Consider the following 20,901-nt stretch of genomic DNA (forward strand, 5'->3'; position numbering starts at 1 on the left):
GCTCAAATACCACTGTGATAAATATTAAACCTTATCAGTCTACTGGGGAAAAGGCAAAAATAGCAAAAATTCATGGGGGGGGAGGGGAGGTAGAAATTCCCCTATAATTTAAGGTAGAGATGATAAATTAGATTTCATCTGCAAAGTACAGGAACCACATTCAGGCGACTAGACATACTCCGAAAATGTGAACTGTATACTTAGAGACCAAAACACATCAATTTAGGGAAAAAATTTGGGAACGATAAGAGCCTTATTCATATTTCTCAATTTGCCATTACTGCTGTTATGATGATTTATGATTGGTTTATGTTCTGACTCGACTTTGGGAAATGTCACTTATAGCAGTGACAAGCGCTTTCCGCAGGGTCTATGCTGCGCAATCAAGGGGATGACATCATTCTTAGACAATCAACTTGCTCATGGTTGCTTGCCAGCTTCCTTGACGTCTTTTCATTGCCATGGCCATCATCATGAGTTATAAGGCTCTTACCAATAATTTGAATGACCTCAATCTCTCTTCACATTCTTCTTTAGTGCGTGATATGTTCATTTTACTTTTTAACATCTTTCACATATTAGCAAAGTAGTCATTTAAAATGCATGCAGAGCTAGAAAGTAAATTACTGGGGTAAAGGGCACTTCAAGATGATTGAAAATATGCCTCACGAGCTGTTGCCTTTTCTGTTTCACAGAGTTACTAAAAAGGTGTTAGAAATGCAATTTCACAGGTAAATATGTATGTACCAAATACACATTTTTTAAATTTAATGTACCTGTTACTTAATGTTTAGACATCATTTTTTTTTATTATAGTAAAGCCTGAAGATAATATTACCGTCTATGACATAGCATTGCAGGATTTAATGCCTTGGCAAATTTAAAATTCTCAAGCACTTAGCTGAAATTTTATACATAAGATTGTGCTGAGAATTTGAGGTCTTTTTCACGATTTGCTGATATTCTTTAATCTGTTGTTTACAGATGGTATCTAATTTCACATGTATCTTTCCGTATGTTAACTGAACATATATATCTTCCAGAGTTCCTAGGAACAACCAGTGCACTTGTTAGGATTAAAAAAAAAAAAAAACAAGGTAGGAATTTAGATTTTGGATAGCAAAGTTTACTGAATCATGGCTGTGAGCAAAGTAGTTGGCCATAGTTACAATGGTATAAAATTGATTAATATGTTTTTAATATTTTTATATTAAGTTCCCTCTCCTTTCCTTTTTTTATAAACGTTGTTCTGCAAACCTAATGCAATATGGCAGATATGTTCTGTTTTCTTGTGCTTTTTGTAAGTTGAGATTTTTCCAAAATATGATTTCCTCTTTTTCTCAAACAATGCAGTTTCAAGTGTTGTTAATAGAGGGGCCAAAAAATAATTTGAACCTGAGGAAAAATTTTCCCAAAATGACATATTTTATTAGGGTATTTTTATGACCATTTTACCCATTATTTACTTAGACACAACTCGGGAACAAGCCTTTGGGAAAGTAAGCCAAACAGGGTATAGTTTGAGGGACACTGACAAGGGTCCTTCAGCAACACATCTGTATGGCAGTTAGTTCTTGAAGCTTCATCCCTTTGGTTTTAGGCTTCCATTCAAAAGCAAATAATCCTGTGTGAGTTCTAATTCAGATGTTTTACTAACTCACAATTTCTTTCAACCAAAACCTAATTCTAGCTCTGGATGTCTGGGAGTCGCTGTCTCCCTTATATTGCCTCACTTTATCTTCGTAATAACCAGGCATTATTTTACTCTTTTTGCAACAGAGCTGACTGATTCTCAGGCAGTGCAAAGAGTTGATGTAACATGTCCATGATCATCCAGGTAGAAATTGATGGCATTGGTGTCAGTGGGGCCCCTTATTATTATTATCCAGAAAGGAAATAGCAAGAGAGATGAAGAAGGCATGGGGTTGAGAGACACAGACAGGAGATGCTGTGAGGGCTCCAATGTGATAGGTGTCACAGGTGTAATCTCTGTGAATTTGTCAGGTTCTATTTTTACCTCAGGGCACATAACTGAGAGTATTATACTACTAGAACCCTGGGTTCGGAGGAGAAAATCAACGGTGGACATTAAACTGTCCAACTGGGCTGCATTAAAAATTATCACAACTGATTTTTTAAAAAAGATTTTATTTATTTATTCATGAGAGACAGAGAGAGAGAGAGAGAGAGAGGCAGAGACACAGGCAGAGGGAGAAGCAGGCTCTATGCTCCTGATGTGGGACTTGATCCCAGGACCCCAGGGTCACGCCCTGGGCCAAAGGCAGATGCTCAACCACTGGGCAACCCAGGCATCCCCATAACTGATTTTAAAACTACACTTTTTATCATGATACACTTAATAAAATTTCGGATGACTACAGTAGACGAAATAAATGTATTACTTCCTATTAGCACGCATTCTCAGATTGCCGCACTGTACTGTCACAGAAGGAAAAAAGAAACATATGGTTCTCTATAAAAATTTATACAATTTCTGGGCAGCACACCTTACATTAGCAATAGCATTACCCTTGGAATGGTACGCCAGATAGTTTTATGCACGTGAATTAAAATAAAAAAGAAAATATATACCAGCCTGAAAGGAATCTGTCCATTAAAAATCTGTCATGGTGGTTTTGTGTAGACTCCCACTAAATTAAGGCAAATTACAGCAACTATTAGCAACTGCACTTTATGAAGAGTCTAAATATTTTCTCCCTCACAAAAGGTCTTAAAAGTTTGACATATTAACTGCTCTATTATATACCAACTAAAACATCACAAAGTGCAGATTACAATGAATTTAGCTTTATACAGTCACAACATTCTGTCTTTAAAGGATTGGGTTCATTCATCTTCCCCGATGAGGCACAAACACACCTTTCTTTACCTCATTTCAACAGAACAACTATTTTAAATCTACGCTCCATGGATAAACTGTGAGTGCTCTGACATTTTATGCAAGAGTTTAGAAGCATAAGCCCAAGTGAATTTTTCTGGGGAGAGAATCAAAAGTTGCCCATGATTTTTAAAAGATTGGAATTAGTCTTTATGTACAAATTGTGTGGAAATAAAAATATAATTTTATTTGGCTTCCTATTTCTTTAATCAGCACTTTTCTTTTCCGTGGGTACATATTAATTATTGTCACTTTATATAACAGAGTGGATAGGATCTCAGATTCTAAGAACTACTATTTTCTGAAAATACACTTAAAAATCTATATTTGTGATATCTCCTCTGCAGATTATATGAATGGATGGAATCAGGTTTTGGTCATATGAAGGTTTACTTCCAACCATGAAAAGCCATTTGCCAATCCAAGGTTTATTGCTGCTTCCAAAGATCGTTTTCAGTTTCTTAAATATGTCCTGAAATTCTTTGAAATAGATTATACTTTAATGCCAGGGTAAGGGAAATGGGAGAGTCTAGTGAAATTTCAGCAGAGTAATCTTTGATTTTTTTTTCCTTTTTTGCATAAACTGTCACTTTTTAAAGGCATTCTTGTATTGACTATTAACATCACTCTAAGCTTTTTTATCTCTGATTTTAGCCCTGATTGGGGTCATTAACAATTATATTTTAGAATAAATCTGAACTATAGCTAGGTACAGAGTTAATTTGTCTGTTGAGAAGCAATGTTTTACTTACACAATTACTTTGTGAGATGTAATATTTAAGATGATTCTTCTATACTGTTCATCCTAGCTGTCACGGACCCCAAATTTAATTTTCTTAGTCTTTTTTCTGTTCCTTAGTTGACACCCTTACAAATAATCCCACTTCCCAAAGACTGACAAGTTGGGAATACGAAGAGCTGATTAGAATAAAAAGTATTTCCCTCTTTATGTTTTAAGGAGTTTTCCAATCTAGTAAGTTATCAGTTGAGACAGTGAGGACTATAATTAAAGTTAAATAACATGATTTGCTACAACTTCCAATTTCCTAATTGACATTTCAAATAACTAAGCGAACGTCAAAATGTCATATTCTAAAAGTTGCCACATGCAGAATTCTTAAAATGTCAACAACAGAGGTAAGGGAAATTTTCACTTGCTTTCATCCATCTCTTCTATTTGGTAACCCAAGAAGACTTGGAATATATTTTAAAAGTCACAGTCCCTGGGCTTTGAAATAAGACATATCATCTCATTAAATACAAATACCGGCTATTATTCTAGCACAGAAAGTAGCTGAACAAACTGTCCATTGATTAGACAATGTCATTCTTTCTCAGAGCCAGAGTACAAACAAGATTTGACCAAATTATTTCTTTGAACTTTCAAGGACCTGTTGTTAGTATCTTCTTTACTTTGCAAGACAGAAATAACAGATTATTCATGCAACATTTTCAATGTTCCTCTAAAGGGAAAGAAGACACAAGAGGAAAAAGAGAAATATGTTTCTATATATTTTTGCTAATGACCTAGGAATTGAGAACTTTTATTAATTTTTATTTTGAAGAACAAAAATTGATGTCTATGGGCATCAGCTAGTAAACTCAGAATATGGTATTTGAATTCAGGAAATTTAGTTTTAGACACCAAGTTCTTAACCATCAGACTGTTCCATCTTCATAATGTAATTGTTCAGATATGACAAATGAGTTGTGTAAGGTTTTTAGTTAACATTATTTTTATTAGAAGCATATTTATGAATTTACATTTACAAATTACATTACTGCTGACCAATTTTGTAGAAATCTTTTTAGCTATTGATATACCCATTATATATAGAAATGAAATTATTTTTGGGCATATTGGGTCAATGAAACACATTATTGACTTAAATTTCACCTATTTATTTTTACCTTTTTGAATAAGGTATTAAAATTTTTAATTGTATTAAAATTTTTCAATTGTATTTTACTTGTATTAAATGCACTAAGATGCTATCTTAGATAACTTTACGTAGCATAATTTCTTCAGCTCTTTTAAATATCTGATATCACTTCCAATCATTTCTCAAATGAGTAATGTAAAAATATGCCACAGCTATTTATTTCCAGTGCATTTCATTCCCAGTAAGTTGAATTATGAAATATTAGACCTAAATGTGTTAATGAAAAGTAAGGGACCATTTATTGTTATAAAAACAAATAAAAATTCATAAATATTTCAGCCAGCTTTCTCTAAGGGTAATTATTTGATTAAAATTCTAAGAAAACTAATAGAATAACAAAGAAAAAAAGTCCTTTATCTTAGGAAAAAATAAATTTAGATAGAATTTTAAAAATTATAAATTCACAAACTAATGGTTACTAGAGGGGGGATGGGTGAAGAGATGGGTGATGAGGATTAAGGAGGACACTTACGATAAGCACTGGGTGTTGTATGAAGTGTTGAAGCACTATACTGTACATCTGAAACTAATATAACACTGTAGGTTGACTAATTGTAATTTAAAAGATTATGAATTCAATTGGAGAGTGAGAGTGAGAGATAGGAAGAAGAAGAAAGAAAGAAAAAGAAGAGGAAAGAGAAGGGGATGGAGAAGGAGGGAGAAAAGGAAGGAGAGGAAGGCAAAGGAAGAGAAGAAATAGAAGACAACATAGCTAAAAAGAGGAGATAAGAGAAAAAGAGAAAAGAAGGAAAGAAGAACACTATAATTAGGCTAGTTATAGTAGATTTGGTATTATATTCTCGTATCTCTCTAAAACACTAATGACATAATACTTAAGATGTAGCTTACATATCTAGTTTTGTTTTTGAAAAAGAAAGATAAAATTTATCATGAGTAATATGCATAGCATGAAATTATCAGTTTGATGGAAAATTATTTTTACAAATAAGTTTTTTGTGCTATATCATGTGATATATATATATATATAGTTATATAGTTATATATAGTTATATATAGTTTAAAGGCTTTAGGTGCAGTGATAAGGTATTTAAATCACATTAGAATCCCAAATGTGCAAATGCGTTCTATTTACTTAGCATATAGCTAAGTATACTATATTATATTGCTATTTTGTTATTTTTTCAGTATATCCATGTCCACTGCTTCAGCTCTTAAGAACACTAAGTAAAAAAAAAAAAAAAAAAAGAACACTAAGTAAATCTACACCACCCTATTCCATGTTACTCTTAATTATGAAACTATATGTAAAAAAGCAATGATTTTAATGTTACATACTTCAAAAGAAATGAAAATACATTTCAAAGACTGTATTTTTTCCAAGTGGAAAAAAACAAGGTACATAGTCTCTCAATTGTTAAAATATTTTACATCTTTGAAGCTAGTATCTGTATTTATTCCATTCACATGACCATTTTATGTGAAAAAAATACAACAACCAAGATTATTATTTTTTAATCTATTCATGAGAGAGAGAGAGAGACAGAGAGACAGAGAGAGGCAGAGACACAGGCAGAGAGAGAAGCAGGCTCCATGCAGGGAGCCCGACGTGGGACTCGATCCCAGGTCTCCGGATCACACCCTGGGCTGAAGGCAGCCCTAAACCCCTGAACCACCCAGGCTGCCCAACAACCAGGATTATTTGCTTGTCTCAATACCTGCCATTGCTCCAGCTAGTCACCAAAGTTAGGCATCAGTAGTCTGATTTTCTTTATACATGTATTAATCTTGAGTCATTTAGTTGCAAGCCACTGAAATATGTCTTCAAACTTGCTTAAAGATTTTTTAACACAATTGTGGCTACCAAAAACTACAAGCTTACATTACTTTCCAACTTCTCTCACCCCCAATCTATGTTCCAATTTTGAAAAATCAGAAGAGGTTGCTATTTGGCCTGGCATGTCTTGTATATGAACCTTTACACATGATAGAGGCAAGGAGGTTAGGAATTATGATTGGTAAATTGTGTCTATACTTTGATCATCGCTATTAAAGAATGTTATTGATTGGAATTAAAATAAAAATTTAAAACAACAACAACAACAAAAAAAAAACCCCAAGGACAAAAAATGTGGTCGAAGAAGTGGATCTCTAATTAACTCACAATTTGGTAAGGATGATGATACCAGAAAAATATGTTGCTATTGAAGAAACAAAATAGAACAGAACAGATCTCCTAGTACGCTTACCTACTGGTTAACAAAAATTCTTCCATTTCCTTCTAGCCCTAGCCAGGTGAAAGAATTATAATTTTATAACTTGCTTAGCATGTTTTTCTGTAAAAAAACAAACCTCCAAATTCTGTGAAAGCAGAAAAAGTAGACTCTTTGGGTTCCTGGATGCAAGTCCAACATGTGTATGTTGTGTGTGTTGGGGCTTCTCACACAACACCAAGCAATTCTTGGAAACCAGCAGGATGTAATTGAGAATTGGGTCAGTAACGACACCATCGATAGCATCGAGATAGCATCGGCTGAGGGCTCGGTCCTACCAGACTGCAATCCCCCACCAAGTCAGACAGCAGACACCACCTGTACTCTGACCAACTAGCTATAAAGTAGACATTCCCATAACCCTCTTCTTCCTCGTGAAGAGAGTTGTTGGAGTGGCTCTCAGAGCTAAGAAACGGTTTCACCTACTAGTGCACAGGTTTTATTATAAAAGAATATAGTATCATATGGACCAAATGTATAAAACATAGAAAATAGTGAAAGATGTTAGAGATAACACAACATATGGGAGGAAAAAAAGAAGATGCAATGATGAACCAGTGTGACTCTCACATGAAAGGGAAATGTCCCCTTGTTCCCAAGATCCACTGTGGGTGCTTTGTATAATCCCTCTAAATGTTTGACTGTCTTTAATCAAGGCTCTAGTTCCATTGTTCATAGCACCTCCAGCAAGAAAAGATAGTTTACTTGTACTATTTTACCTTTAAAAGTCCTGTTTTCTAGGAAGGAGAGAGATTTTGTAGATAAGAACATCTATCATAGTTTAAACAGAATTTCAGAAATGACAGGTACCTTATTTAGATAAGGTGACACATTACGGCTTCCTATCCCCCTCCTTTTTCTTATACAATGAGATCTATATGGAGACAAAATTACTTTATCAGTCCAAGTAAGTATCAAAGTCAGGCCTCATCTTCTGAGTTTTACATTTCATATCTCCTTGAATTCATCTTCTAGCTATTTGAAGGACATTTGAAGTGGATTTCGGTTTCTGTTGGTTACATTGAGTGATAATGCTGACTGAAATTATTTTTTGGTGAAAGGTTATTGGCAGAAATTGTAGTGCTTCTGAAATGCTGCTACAGGCTGTTAAGAATCTGGATTAAAAAAGAATGAAGTAGCTTAGAATGTCAATGTTCACTATTTAAAATACATTTTAAATCTTTCTAAAGTTCTAATTCACCATGGATTTTATGTATGACAGGGATATCTCATTCTTGGTGTTATATTCCCTGAACAGTGCCTTTATTTGCAGAAAAAAAATACCTTAGTGTTGTAATCAATTAATGAAATAGGATATTAGAGAATATTTCTCCTGTTACTCTGATTTCAATTTTCCAATTTTCCAAGTTGACGTGTTCATAAGAATTGAAAGTAATTTAGTTAAATACATATTTAAGCACTTTGTGGTATAAAATAAAAACAAATCTGATTCCTGGGAAAATCATAAAGAGGGTAAATATATAAATGCACATAACAGAAGATTATTCTCCTTCATTTAAAAAAATGGTGCTGCATAAAGCACATGAGGGATAAAGCTCATCTTTATGTTTAGAGAGAGTCGCGACCTATGAAGTCCTTTGTAAGGCTTATAAAAAGATGTGCCAGCTCCAAGTGACAGGCTGGCTGGACTACCTTATTGTCACTGAATAAAGTTGCTTTCAAATTCCTCTTAAAATATATGGATCCTGCATGGGACACTGACAATGGATTTTAATAATATCACCTGGGATTTGCAAAGAATAGAGTTTTAAAAGAAGGGAGAACACACTACTGTTTAGTTTTTTTTTTCTTTTTTCTTTATTTAGTTTTTTCTTTTTATAATTTTATTTATTTATTTTAGTTTTTTTCTTTTACATAACATCATCATCATCATCATTACTATTCACATAGATACATAATTTTGGGAATGAAGGAAAATTATCATCTATCTCTACTAGATGGACTTAGCCATCTTTAAAACAATCGCTCTTATTTTCTTTTTTAAGACAGAGAGCGAGTGAGCGCAAGGGGAAGGGCAGGAAGACAGGGTGGCAGAGAATCTTAGGCTCCATGCTCAGCCAGTAGAGTGGATCCCCTGACCCTGAGATCAAGATCTGAGCTGAAATCAAGAGTTGGATGCTTAACCGACTAAGCCAACCAGGAGCCCCCCTTTCCAAAGAAAAAAAAATAGATATTTAAATAATGAAGTTTTCAAAGTTAGAAGAGTATATTAAAAAAATACAGACTGCCTTTCATGCATGAGCACCATTAATACTGAATAAGTATTAATAAGTTTGCAGGAATCTTTGTCTGTATAAGATGCATTCATTGTGGTGCATACATGGAGAGAGAGGAAAATGTAAATAGAGAACATGGAGATGAAACTAAAATAAGAGTAAATGCTGGGAAGGAGAATTAGGTATCTCTGCTATGGAATCTGAGGGCATTTAAAGTCCTCTTTTTTTCTCCATTAATCTTATCCTCGATTCTTTGCTTGTTTGCTTTTTAGGTTATTAAGTATATATTGTCCAAGTTTCTAATATTTGTATTTTGTCTTCTATAATTCTCATAGACGTTTAAGATCCATATTATATTTAAAATGAGTTAATAGTCACCAATGGCCAGTTACCTTTTCCATTTCTCATTTCTTCATTTTTTTGTTATCAGATAATATATAGATTTAAAAATGTATATTTAAAAATATTCCATCATATCAAGGGCTTTTATCATACTAGTTCTTTCATGTTTGGAGAAGTCTGTCTGTTGCCTTTATATTTGCCAATAAACTTGGCTTATAATATTATATTTAGGTCAAGATTTTTCTATGAACTTTGAAGATGCTACACTGTCTTCTAACATTAATAATGTTTTCCTTTCTAAAATGATTTTATTTATTTATTTATTTTGAGAGAGAGCAAGTGTGAGCTAGGGAAGAGGTGGTGTGGTGGGGGGAATGGGAGAGAATCTCAAGTGCTGATCCCCATGCTGAGATCCTGACCCCAACCTAACCCAAGAGTCAGCCACTTAACTGAATCATGCACTCTGGCATTAATAATGCTTTTGATAATTTTGAGGTCATGTTTACTTTTTCCCTATTAAGTCATTGACATATTTTGTCATGATGATTGAAAAATTATGTCTTTAAAGTCCAAAAGATTAACGAAATTACATAACTCATTTGAAAATTTTCTAAATCAAAACTTTCTGAAATATCTATTTTTTCTCAGGTATAAAAAAACTCCTAGAATTAAATTTACATATTTCAATTATCTGTATATTATTGCCTTATATTATCCTCAAATTCAGACACATCAAATTTTCATATGCTATGTGGCTTTTTATCTTATGCTTTAAGTACCTTTATATTGCTCTAACTTCTATCTTTAATCAGCATTTTGAATATGATTATTTAAGTCATTTTTCTTTAAAAATAACTTGCTATTTGATGGTGCCTATTCTGTTCCTTCCTGATTTTAATTAATTTATTAATGATATTTCTTGGTCTAATTAATTTGATCGTTAACCTCCCCTTTTCATTTTCTAAACCCTTGTATATTGAATTTAATATTTATTAATTTATTCTACATAAATAATGACTAAAACTCTTACTATTTCACAAGATACATTATTTTCTTCAAATTTTGAACTGTCTCTTTTGCACATTGATTGTGAATATGTTTTTTTTTTTTTTTAAGATTGTATTTATGGGATCCCTGGGTGGCGCAGCGGTTTGGCGCCTGCCTTTGGCCCAGGGCACAATCCTGGAGACCCAGGATCGAATCCCACATCAGGCTCCCGGTGCATGGAGCCTACTTCTCCCTCTGCCTGTGTCTCTGCCTCTCTCTCTCTGTGTCTATCATGAATAAATAAATAAAATCTTTAAAAAAAAAAGATTGTATTTATTTATTCATGAGAGACACACACAGAGAGAGAGGCAGAGACACAGGCAGAGGGAGAAGCAGGCTCCCTGCAGGGAGCTGGATGTGGGACCCGATCCCAGGTCTCTAGGATCACACCCTGGGCCTAAGGCGAGCGCCAAACCACTGAGCCACCCAAGGATCTCCATGAATATGTGTTTAATTTAGTATCTGAACATAATTACATTGCCAGTTCTTTTTATTTTGTTCATGTTCTGCTGGCTTGTATTGACATTATCTTTACCCTGATATAATGTGGAGCATTTGATTTTGTCTTACTGAATATGAAGTTAGTTTTTCTTTTCCCTTCAGCCTAGAGATAAGAACTGAAAAATGCACATTCTTTCCATTGTTTTGAATAAGCTGAGCTAACGGTAAATACAGAAGTGGAAGAAAAACGTGATGAGGATAAGGGATAGAATTTAGTAATAAATGTATGTAATCTTTGTTATAAAATTTGGTTTACATGTTCATATGAGATGTTATAGATATCACACCTGTAGTTCACCTACAAACCAAATTTTGTGTGTGAATAGGCATATCAATACTATTCTCACAATGGGCTGTCCCTGGATTTTTTTTCCCCCTTGTGTTTTGAAACATCTTTCATTTATGTGCAGAAACTGATCCACAGAATCTTCTTTTTCTCCCCCTCCCCCCCGCCCAATCAAGATGAATCTGTATGTTCAGATTACTTCTTTTTTAGGTGTTTCTTTCTTCTGGAAACTTTTACCACTTCTAGGTATGAAAAGGAAAATATAGAGGTACCTGGGTGGCTCAGTGGTTGAGTGTCTGCCTTTGGCTCAGGTTGTGATCCCGGGGTCCGGGCTCAAGTTCTGCATCAGGCTCCCTGGGATCAGGCTTCTTCATCTCTGTCACTCTCCGTGTGTCTCATGTGAATATATAAATAAAATCTTTAAAAAAAAGGAAAATACAAGTAAATATAAAGATACCCTATCACATTTGTAGGTGATGCCAAAATGTTTTCCAAAAAGATTATATAAATTTCCACCCTTGCTAATAATACTTGAGAATGTATTTACATTTTCTTACATTCTATCAACATTTGACATTTCCAGAATTTTCATTTTGTAAATATAATGAGTATACAATGATTCTGCATATTGCTATTAATTTGTACCTTGCTGGTTACTAATAAATTTGAACATATTTTATATACATATGGTTCACTTGTATATACTTCTCTTGTAGAAATCCATTATAAATTTTATGTATTACTCTTTAATGACTCAACTTTTTCCATTGATGTGTTGTATTTCTCAACATATTATGGATACAGAGGTTAGTTTTTAACCTTTCTATATTGTCCTTTAATGAATATGATCATTAATTTAAATATATTCAAATTTCTCAATATTTTATTGTTTTTATACCTTTTGAATATCATTTAAGAAATCTTACCCCAAAGTTTTAAATATATTCTCTTATAATCTAAAAGGTTTATACATTTCTTTTTGCACTTAGGTAATTAATCCACCTGGAATACAGTGCAAGATAAGGAATTCTTTTCTACGTACATAGTGTAGTGGGTTGAATTGTTCTCCCCCCATCCCCAAATATATGTGCAAGTCCTAATCCCTGGAATCTATGAATGTGACCTTATTTAGGAAAAAGAGTCTTTGTACATGTAATTAAATTAAGGATCTTGAGATGAGATCATTCTGAACAAGTCTGATCCTGTATTATTATAAGAGAAGAGGAAGGAGAAGCCACACAAAGGGGAAGGCCATTTTAAGACAAATAGAAGCTGGGTTTGTGCTACTGTGAGCCAACAGACACTGGAGGAGGAAAGGCAGGATTGTCTTCTAGAGCCTTCAGAGGGAGTGTGGCCCTACCAACCCCTTCTTGTCTTAAATTGTAAGTTTGTGATAACTCATTATGGCAGCTGTAGAAAACTCATAGATACCTAATGCCCTAGTACCTTTATTGAAAAGTCCACCTTTTCCTTACATTTATCTATATTTGTCAAATATTTAATGTCCTCATGTACATGAATCTGTTCTTCTGTCCAATACTCTCTAGTCTTCCTGCATAACATGATATCTATGCACAAAATCACAAAGTATTGACAGAAAAGACCTCCTAGAACTAGTGAGACAATATAGCAAAATCACAGGAAGCACGATTTTGTGGAATAATGGTTGCTTAATGATGTCTATGTCTTAGTCCCTGATGCCTATTATAGTACCTCAAAAAAAAAAAAAAAGACATTTAAGAGGTAATTAAATTAAGGATTTTAAGGTTAGAAAATTATCCTGGATTATCTGGCTGGGCTCAATACAATCACAAAGGGCCATACAATAAAGAGGCAGGAGGGCCAGTCTGAGAAATGAGATATGATGATGAAAACAAAGGTTAGAGAGTGAGGGAGAAATTTGAAAATGTGACACTGCTGACTTTAAAGACAGTAGAAGGCAACGTGTGGGGGTCTCAGGCAGTTAAGCATCTGGCTCTTGGTTTCAGCTCAGGTCATGATCCCAGGGTCTCTCTCTCTCTCTCAAGTAAATAAATGAATACAATCTTAAAAAAATAAAACAGTGGAAGGGACCCCAAACTAGCAAAGAACAACTGGATTTTGAAATCTATACATACATAGACTATGTATGACAGTACTCACACAAAGACCGAAATCTAAAATATAATGTGAGTGTGTGGGAAACTTAAAATTCTGATGGAAGAAATCAACAAACATCTGAATAAATGGGAATATATTCCACAATCATGGAATAGAAGATTCAATATTGTTAAGAGGTATATTCTTTCAAACTTTACTGTATATTCTTTCAAACTGTAGATGTTACATGGTTCCAACCCAAATGCTAGCAAGTGATTATGTAGCTATCAAACCTGTTTCTAAGGTTTATGGGAGAAAAAAAAAAGACCTAGAATAGCCAACACATTAGTAAAAAAGGAGAATAAATTTGGAGGACTTCCTTATGCAATTTTAAGTCTTGCTATGCAGCTGCCTAATCAAGAGGGCATGACATTGGCAAAAGAGTAGGCACATAGATCAAAGAACCATAGTAGAGAGCTCAGAAATAGACCCACATGAAGCTGATCAACTGATTTTTTATAAAGGATCAAATATGTGGTGAAAAGATGGTGTTTAAAAAAATAGTGCTGAAACAATTAAATGTCCATATGCAAAAAAGAACCTAGAAAGAGATAATACATCTTTCATTAAAATTAACTCAAAGTAGATGATAGACTTAAATGTAAAATACAAAATTATAAAACTGCATGAAGAAAACAAAGAAGTTCCTAAGATTTTGTTTATAATCTTTTAGTTAGAGGGCTAAAAGCATGGCTGATGAAAGAAATAATTGATGTATTGGACTTTATTGAAATCAAATCTTCTATTCTTTAAAAGATTCTGATGAAAACAGGAAAGACAAGCCATGGACAGGGAGAAATATTTCAAAACACATATCTGATAAAGGGCTTGTATCCAAAATATTAAAAAAAAAAACACCCTTAAAACAAGAAAAACAACACCAACAGCTCAAATTAAAAACTTGTGCAAAATTCCAGAACAGACACTTCAGCCAGGGAGATATACGAATGGCATATAAGCATTTGAAAGGGTACTTAATACCCTGCATCCCTAGTTAATACAATGAGGACTATCACACGACCTTTGGAATGGCTATAATCCCAAATGTGATATTACAAAATGCTGGTAAGGATGCATCACAATAGGGACCTTCATTCATGGCTGGTGGACATGCAAAATTTTATGGTCACTTTGGAAGGTAGTTTGGCAGTTTTGTATAATGCCAAAGATAATCTTACCATGTAATCCAGCAATCCCATTTTTAGGTATTTACCAAATTTATTTGATTACTTACATCCACACAAATACCTACACAGAAATATTTATAGCAGCTTTATTAATAATGACCCAAAACTGAAAGTAAAGATTTTATTTATTTATTTGAGAGAGAGAGGGAGAACCTACAGGAGGAGGGGCAGAGGGAAAGATAGACACAGACTCCCTGCTAAGGAGGGAGCCTACAGTAGGGCTGATTCCCAGGATTCCAGCACCCTGAGATCATGACAATGAGCTGAAGGTAGAGGCTTAACCAACTGAGGCACTCAGGTGCCCCCCAAGATCGTCTTTAAATAGGTGAATGGATAAACACATTGTGATTCATCCAGATGATAGGATATTATTCAGTGTTAAAAATAAATGATCAAGGCACAGAAAGATGTGAATGAGCCTAAATGCATAGTGCTAAGTGAAATATCAGTCTGACAAATGATCAATGATTCCAATAATATGCCATTCTTGAAAAGGTAAAATTAATACAGACTATAAAAATATCAGTCATTGTCAGACATTCAGTGAAATGGGAGGGAAGGTTGACAGGTGAAACAGGAAATATGTAGGATGGCGAAACAATCCTCCGGTGTATGTGACACATTTGTCAGAAATCACTGAACTTCACAGCACAGAGTGAAGTCAATGCATGCACACATTTAAGACAATCATGTAGGGAGTTGGGGGAGTCCAAGAATGGAATGTGGAATATACCAAAACATTTGTGACTATATCACAAATGTATGAAACAATCTCACTAAAGAAGATGAGGGGGGGAAGTTGCTGATCAAAGTAACTTCGATAATGAGTGGAATTTCTAAAACAAAGACCAAAGAAACTACACTTAAGCATTGTAATCTAATTGATAAAGTTGCATCGCAGATGTAGGTTAAAAATTCTGATATTCTTATATGTGTATACTGAAAATTAACAATTAAATAGATGAATGGGCCGACTGTAGGAATCAGGTTTCATTCTTTGAGTGGGAGTTTACAGATAATTAAGTGGAGGAGGCTAGAATGATCTATGTTTTATTTAAAAACAAAATGACATGCTTTCCCCCTTATTTGTATACTAGTTACTATTTCAGAGTAACAATTACTTCTAAATTTAGTGGTTTAAAACAATAATATCTATTACCCCCACAGTTTTTGGGGGTTGGGAATCTGGGTGCAGCACAGTCGAGGCTTACAGCTCAGCATCTCTCACAAGGTGTCAGCCAGGCTGGAATCATCTCAAGGCTCACTGGGGCAAAATCTACTTCCAAACTCACTTGCAACTATGAATAGATTAAGGATCTTGGGATGGGGAGATTATTTTAGGCTATCTGGGTGGGATCAGTGTAATCACAATTGTTCTCCCACTAAGGAAGGCAGGGATGTCAGTCAGGGAAGAGGGTGTGAAGATAGAATCAGACGTTGGGGAGATTTGATTGCTGACAGAAATTACTACCTAAGGAATATGGGTGGCTTCTAAAAGCTGGAAAAGACAAGGAAATGGATTTTCCATTAAAGTTCCCAGAAGGAATGCAGCATGCCCAACACCTTGATTTTAGCCCCATATGGCCCTTTGCAGACTTATCTCCAGAACATATCCAGGAAGATAACAAATTTATTTTGTTTTAAGTGACTAGACATGTGCTAGTTTGTTACAACAGCAATAGGAAGTGCATACATACTCCCTCCGGGATCTTGGAGCCTCAAACTCTGCTTTTCTTCATACCTCTAGGTCTCAATCTCTTTCTTTCTTTCCCTCTCTCTGTATTTTATGAAACTTACATGTTCTCATCAGAAGGTCCTTCAAATACTACCTTCTCCTTCATACTGGAAGGTCTCAAACAGACTGAATATCCACAAATCATTCATCCCATAACCTTTGTGAGTTTCCCCATTCAGCTACCAGATGAGGATCATGATAAACACTTTACTGCGTGATACAGTGGATTACATGGATTCAAGGATTAAACTGTAACAACCATCACCATAGAGATGTAAATGATGAGAGTGTGTTAGTTTTGCAGTGAGGTTCCCTAGTGAAGTAACAACACATCTGTTTTGAAGCTGGAAAGATAAAACACATGCCTCAGCAAGATAACAATAAAGAAAATGGTCCACCTACTCATTGGCCTCAAAAGATATTTGTGAATAGGTGGAAACAAAACTGAGAATCTATAAAACACAAAGAATACTATAAAATATTGTGGATCCTTCAATACGAAAGACTGATAACATGATTTGATTTCTGCAATAATGTAAAGGACGTCGTTGTGACAAATCTCTTTGGAAAATGGGTCTTTTTACACTGATAGCATATACTTTTTGCATTTACAATTTCTGTTCTATTTTGAATTTTATCGTATAGAATCAATATACTATATGCTTCCTGAGGAAAAAGACAGTAACTTCAACATACTAAGTTATTGCCATATGTAATTGAAGATTTTAATAAATGGTGATTAAATTAGGTAAAGCCACAAAATTCTAAACATATGAAAAATAGTAACTTAACTTAGTACCATTTTAATGTACAGTGATTTTTATAGTCCTGCACTTTGAAAATTAGTAGTCCATGGATGATATAAATTAGAACCAGAAAATGTAAATAACATGAATATAGCAAGGTAGATAAAAAAGAACTGATAATAATTGAGAGGATTAGGTTTATAGGTGGAAATAGGGTGAAGATATTTACATCTGAAATTGTGTGCATAGGAAAAGATGAAAGGCAGGATATGAAGAAACTGGCGTCTAAATAATTAAATATGTGTAAAGCGCTTAAGCGTATCAAAAATTAAAAAAATATAAATACACAGTAGTTATATTTTAAATCTTTTCTCTGTACTCAGAATCCTATCCAATGTGTTATACTTGTATTTTCCTGGTCCACACTCAAGAATATGTCAATTTTCCCTTCTCAACTGACCTATTTCCTTCTGCAGTTCTTTATCTAAAAAGGGTATGTCACATTTTCCTGTAAACTAGAAATAAGCAAAATAAACTCTTCACTGTTTGCTGATGAACAAATTTTCACGCAAACAAAACATGCACATTCACGTGCCAGAGAGAGACAGAGAACAGGAAAAGTTTCTTGTTTGAATTATTGCCAGAGATCATTTAAAAAATGAGTATTCGATTATGTGGTATTTCATAAAATATCCCTGATAACCCATCAGCTAGGTATTCGTGGCTGCCACTGCCTCGCTGTGAGGAAGTAAGAGTTTGTGTGTTCTATATTTTACACTATTTCATTTGTCTTTACTCCAATGTTCACATGAGTGTGCTCTGTCCAAATGCAACATTCTGACAGGTCCTGCATCCTTTAGTATCAGCTACTCTTAAACTGTGGCTGTAAGTCTGATCATTCTTCAGTAGCACCACTACATCAATTTGTCTCTATTAATTTCCTATTCATATAGTGGATTATTTACATAATTAAAAAAATTCTTCCTGAAATCTCCCATTTTGTTCTTTGATGCAGACACATGTATATGATTAATGTGATGTCTATCATTTTGATTACAGGTCTCTCTACCAGGATAACTCTCTTAAAAAAAAATAAACAACTATGCATTGGTTCTTTCCTTTGAGATATGACTAAAATCATTTTACTTGTAATTCCACCTGTACAAGTGGTAAAAATCTCGAGTCTCATTGTATTACCAACGAGGTTTAGTTTATGAACAAGAAATCTCTTTATACGAGCTGTTGTTGCCTGGCAACATCTGGAGAAAGCTATCTGTGGAGCTAGTAAAAACACCAAGTGCAACATTGCCTGGTAAGGCCCATTATAGCCTATATTTTCTGAATAAGTTTGCAATACAGATGACTTTCATAGCGTAATTTCAAAATCTGGGCAATTAGATTTTGATTATTAAATTGCAATAGGGTTTACTTCTCCATGATAAGATACAGAAAGAGTAAATATGTTCTTCAATTTATTTAATTCCCTTAAATTCAGTAAAATAATGTGAACATTGGTTAAAAACATCTACTTATGGAAATGCCATTTGCATTGACATTTGGAAAGCTTGAGAACCTGACACAAGTTGTGTACATAGTCACAATAGAAAATAAAATGACACTTGGAAATACCTTTCCAAAAGCATTTAAATCATTAGAATTAGAAGGTCATAAGGGACCTTAAGAGATTGATTAACTCATCCTTTAGCCATCTGGTATGAATACATATTCTGTTCTATAAAAAATCCATAAAGAGCATGAATGCTCTTTTTTTTTTTTTACAATCTCCTTTAATAACAAGTTTAACACAAAATTTTCACCAGAACATCCTGTAATAACTAACTTCAAATTTAGAATATAAATTTATTGCTAAACTCCTACATGTGTATTGTGTATCATATATGACATCTGCCCAGGTAGTATAGGAAGAACTTCACAGAAGAGAAAATATTTGAATGTACCCAGAATTTAGAGTGTCAGAGTATTTACTAAGACTTGTTTCTTCATTTTCCTATGCACGCAGCCAGGTTATACTCTCTCCACTGAAATCAAGAGTAACCACATAACTGAGTTGTTGACAATGAAATGAGAGAAAAAAAAATCAAAAACAATAATGTGCAACTCCAGGTCTGGCCACATCCCTTTTCTGTGCATTGACTTGATGCAGAGGAACATGGTAACCTTGGAAGTCATAAATTGAAAATGGCGGAACCATATGACTAAGAGATTGAGTCCCTAAATTAGCCTGTATAGTAGAGCTGGCCTTCCAAGCTGGGGCACCTATTTGGAGGCTTACCATGAGCAGGAATAAACAATTGTGTTCAAACTACTGACATTTGGGGTTTTTTTCTTATACAGCAGTTGCCTTAATGTGGCCTTCTTTATCATCTGTAGGGAGGATTTGGACAGAAGACACCTAAGTGGGGAGAGGAGTCAATACTAAAGATGGGTTCAGCACAGCACGACAATGGTGCAGAAGCATACCTGTAGAATATCAAGTAGTCTGACTGTACAATTACATAGTCATAGGGAATAGTGGAAGATAATAACAGAATAAAGAATGTGTATTGGGGCCATATCTTGGAGGACTTCAAGTGTCATGCTGAGGTCCTGGACATAAAATTTAGGAAGTAATGGGGCTCATAATAAAGGCTCATCAGCAAAAGAACATGCACAATTTGAATTGTAATATATGCCTATTAATCTAGCAGCTGTAAATAACATAGTTTAGAAGTAGGGAGTAATAAAGATCTTTGTAATAATAATCACAAAGTAAAACCGTGTAATGTGAATAGATCAAGCATAGGAATATGGTGTTGTAGAGATAGGATTCGTAAGTGTAGCAATTGTTAAGATGTGAAGGTACAAGGAGAAATAGCAATATTAATAATTGTATAAGTTGATGCTAATGTTCTTACTACTGACTATTTTATATGGATTATCTCCCCTAATCATCACAATAACCCTACAAAATAAATAAAATAAATCAATGTTCCCCCATCTTGCAGAAAGAATACGATTTAGAGAGGTTTAGCTCATAGGCAAAAGTTATAAACGGAACAACCAGGATTTGAAAGAATCTAATGTTAGACCCTCGTCTCTTAACAAGTATAATATCAAATCCAGATTATGAGAAGTACGGAAAGCCATTTATTGATATGGTGTGAGAGAAAGTGGTGTGCACTCAACTGATATCTGCCTGTTTTAGTACATTTTTATATTGATATCATTTTGAATTCATAGACAAATTGCAAGAATCGTGCAAGGAACTTCAATACACCCATCATCCAAATTCACCACAACATATGGAATGACTTTTGTCATTTTTTTTTTTTTGCCATTTGCTAAGACTAAAATGACTAGCATATTTACATATTGACAGGAGGAGCCGGTTGGAATTTCTATTTGTAATTGACCTTTTGGAAGGGTTCAGTTCTAGAGAGAATGGTGTGGAATAAATTAATATAGACAGAGATTGGTAAGATTGGTAAAATCTATCAGATTCCTGAGTGAGAGGGTAGAGGGAGAAAAAGATAATTTAATATAACACTGTGTAACGAATGTCCAGATAGGAAAAGTTATAGAGGGATAGCCGTAAGGTTCAACTTAAG

General features: G+C 34.3%; 1 long non-coding RNA gene across 4 annotated transcripts in view; it reads left to right on the top strand.

The window, feature by feature from the left end:
• Positions 1-19,590, top strand: part of LOC112656580 (uncharacterized) — a 68,407-nt gene extending 48,817 nt beyond the window's left edge. For all 4 annotated transcript variants that reach the window (XR_004812408.2, XR_007408929.1, XR_003134473.3 and 1 more), the window contains 2 exons: positions 18,353-18,605; positions 19,314-19,590. This is a non-coding gene — a long non-coding RNA (uncharacterized LOC112656580). The remainder of the gene's footprint in view (positions 1-18,352; positions 18,606-19,313) is intronic.
• The last annotated feature ends 1,311 nt before the right edge of the window (positions 19,591-20,901 follow it).

Source organism: Canis lupus, chromosome 37, assembly GCF_003254725.2.
Source record: "Canis lupus dingo isolate Sandy chromosome 37, ASM325472v2, whole genome shotgun sequence".
Taxonomy (NCBI): domain Eukaryota; kingdom Metazoa; phylum Chordata; class Mammalia; order Carnivora; family Canidae; genus Canis; species Canis lupus.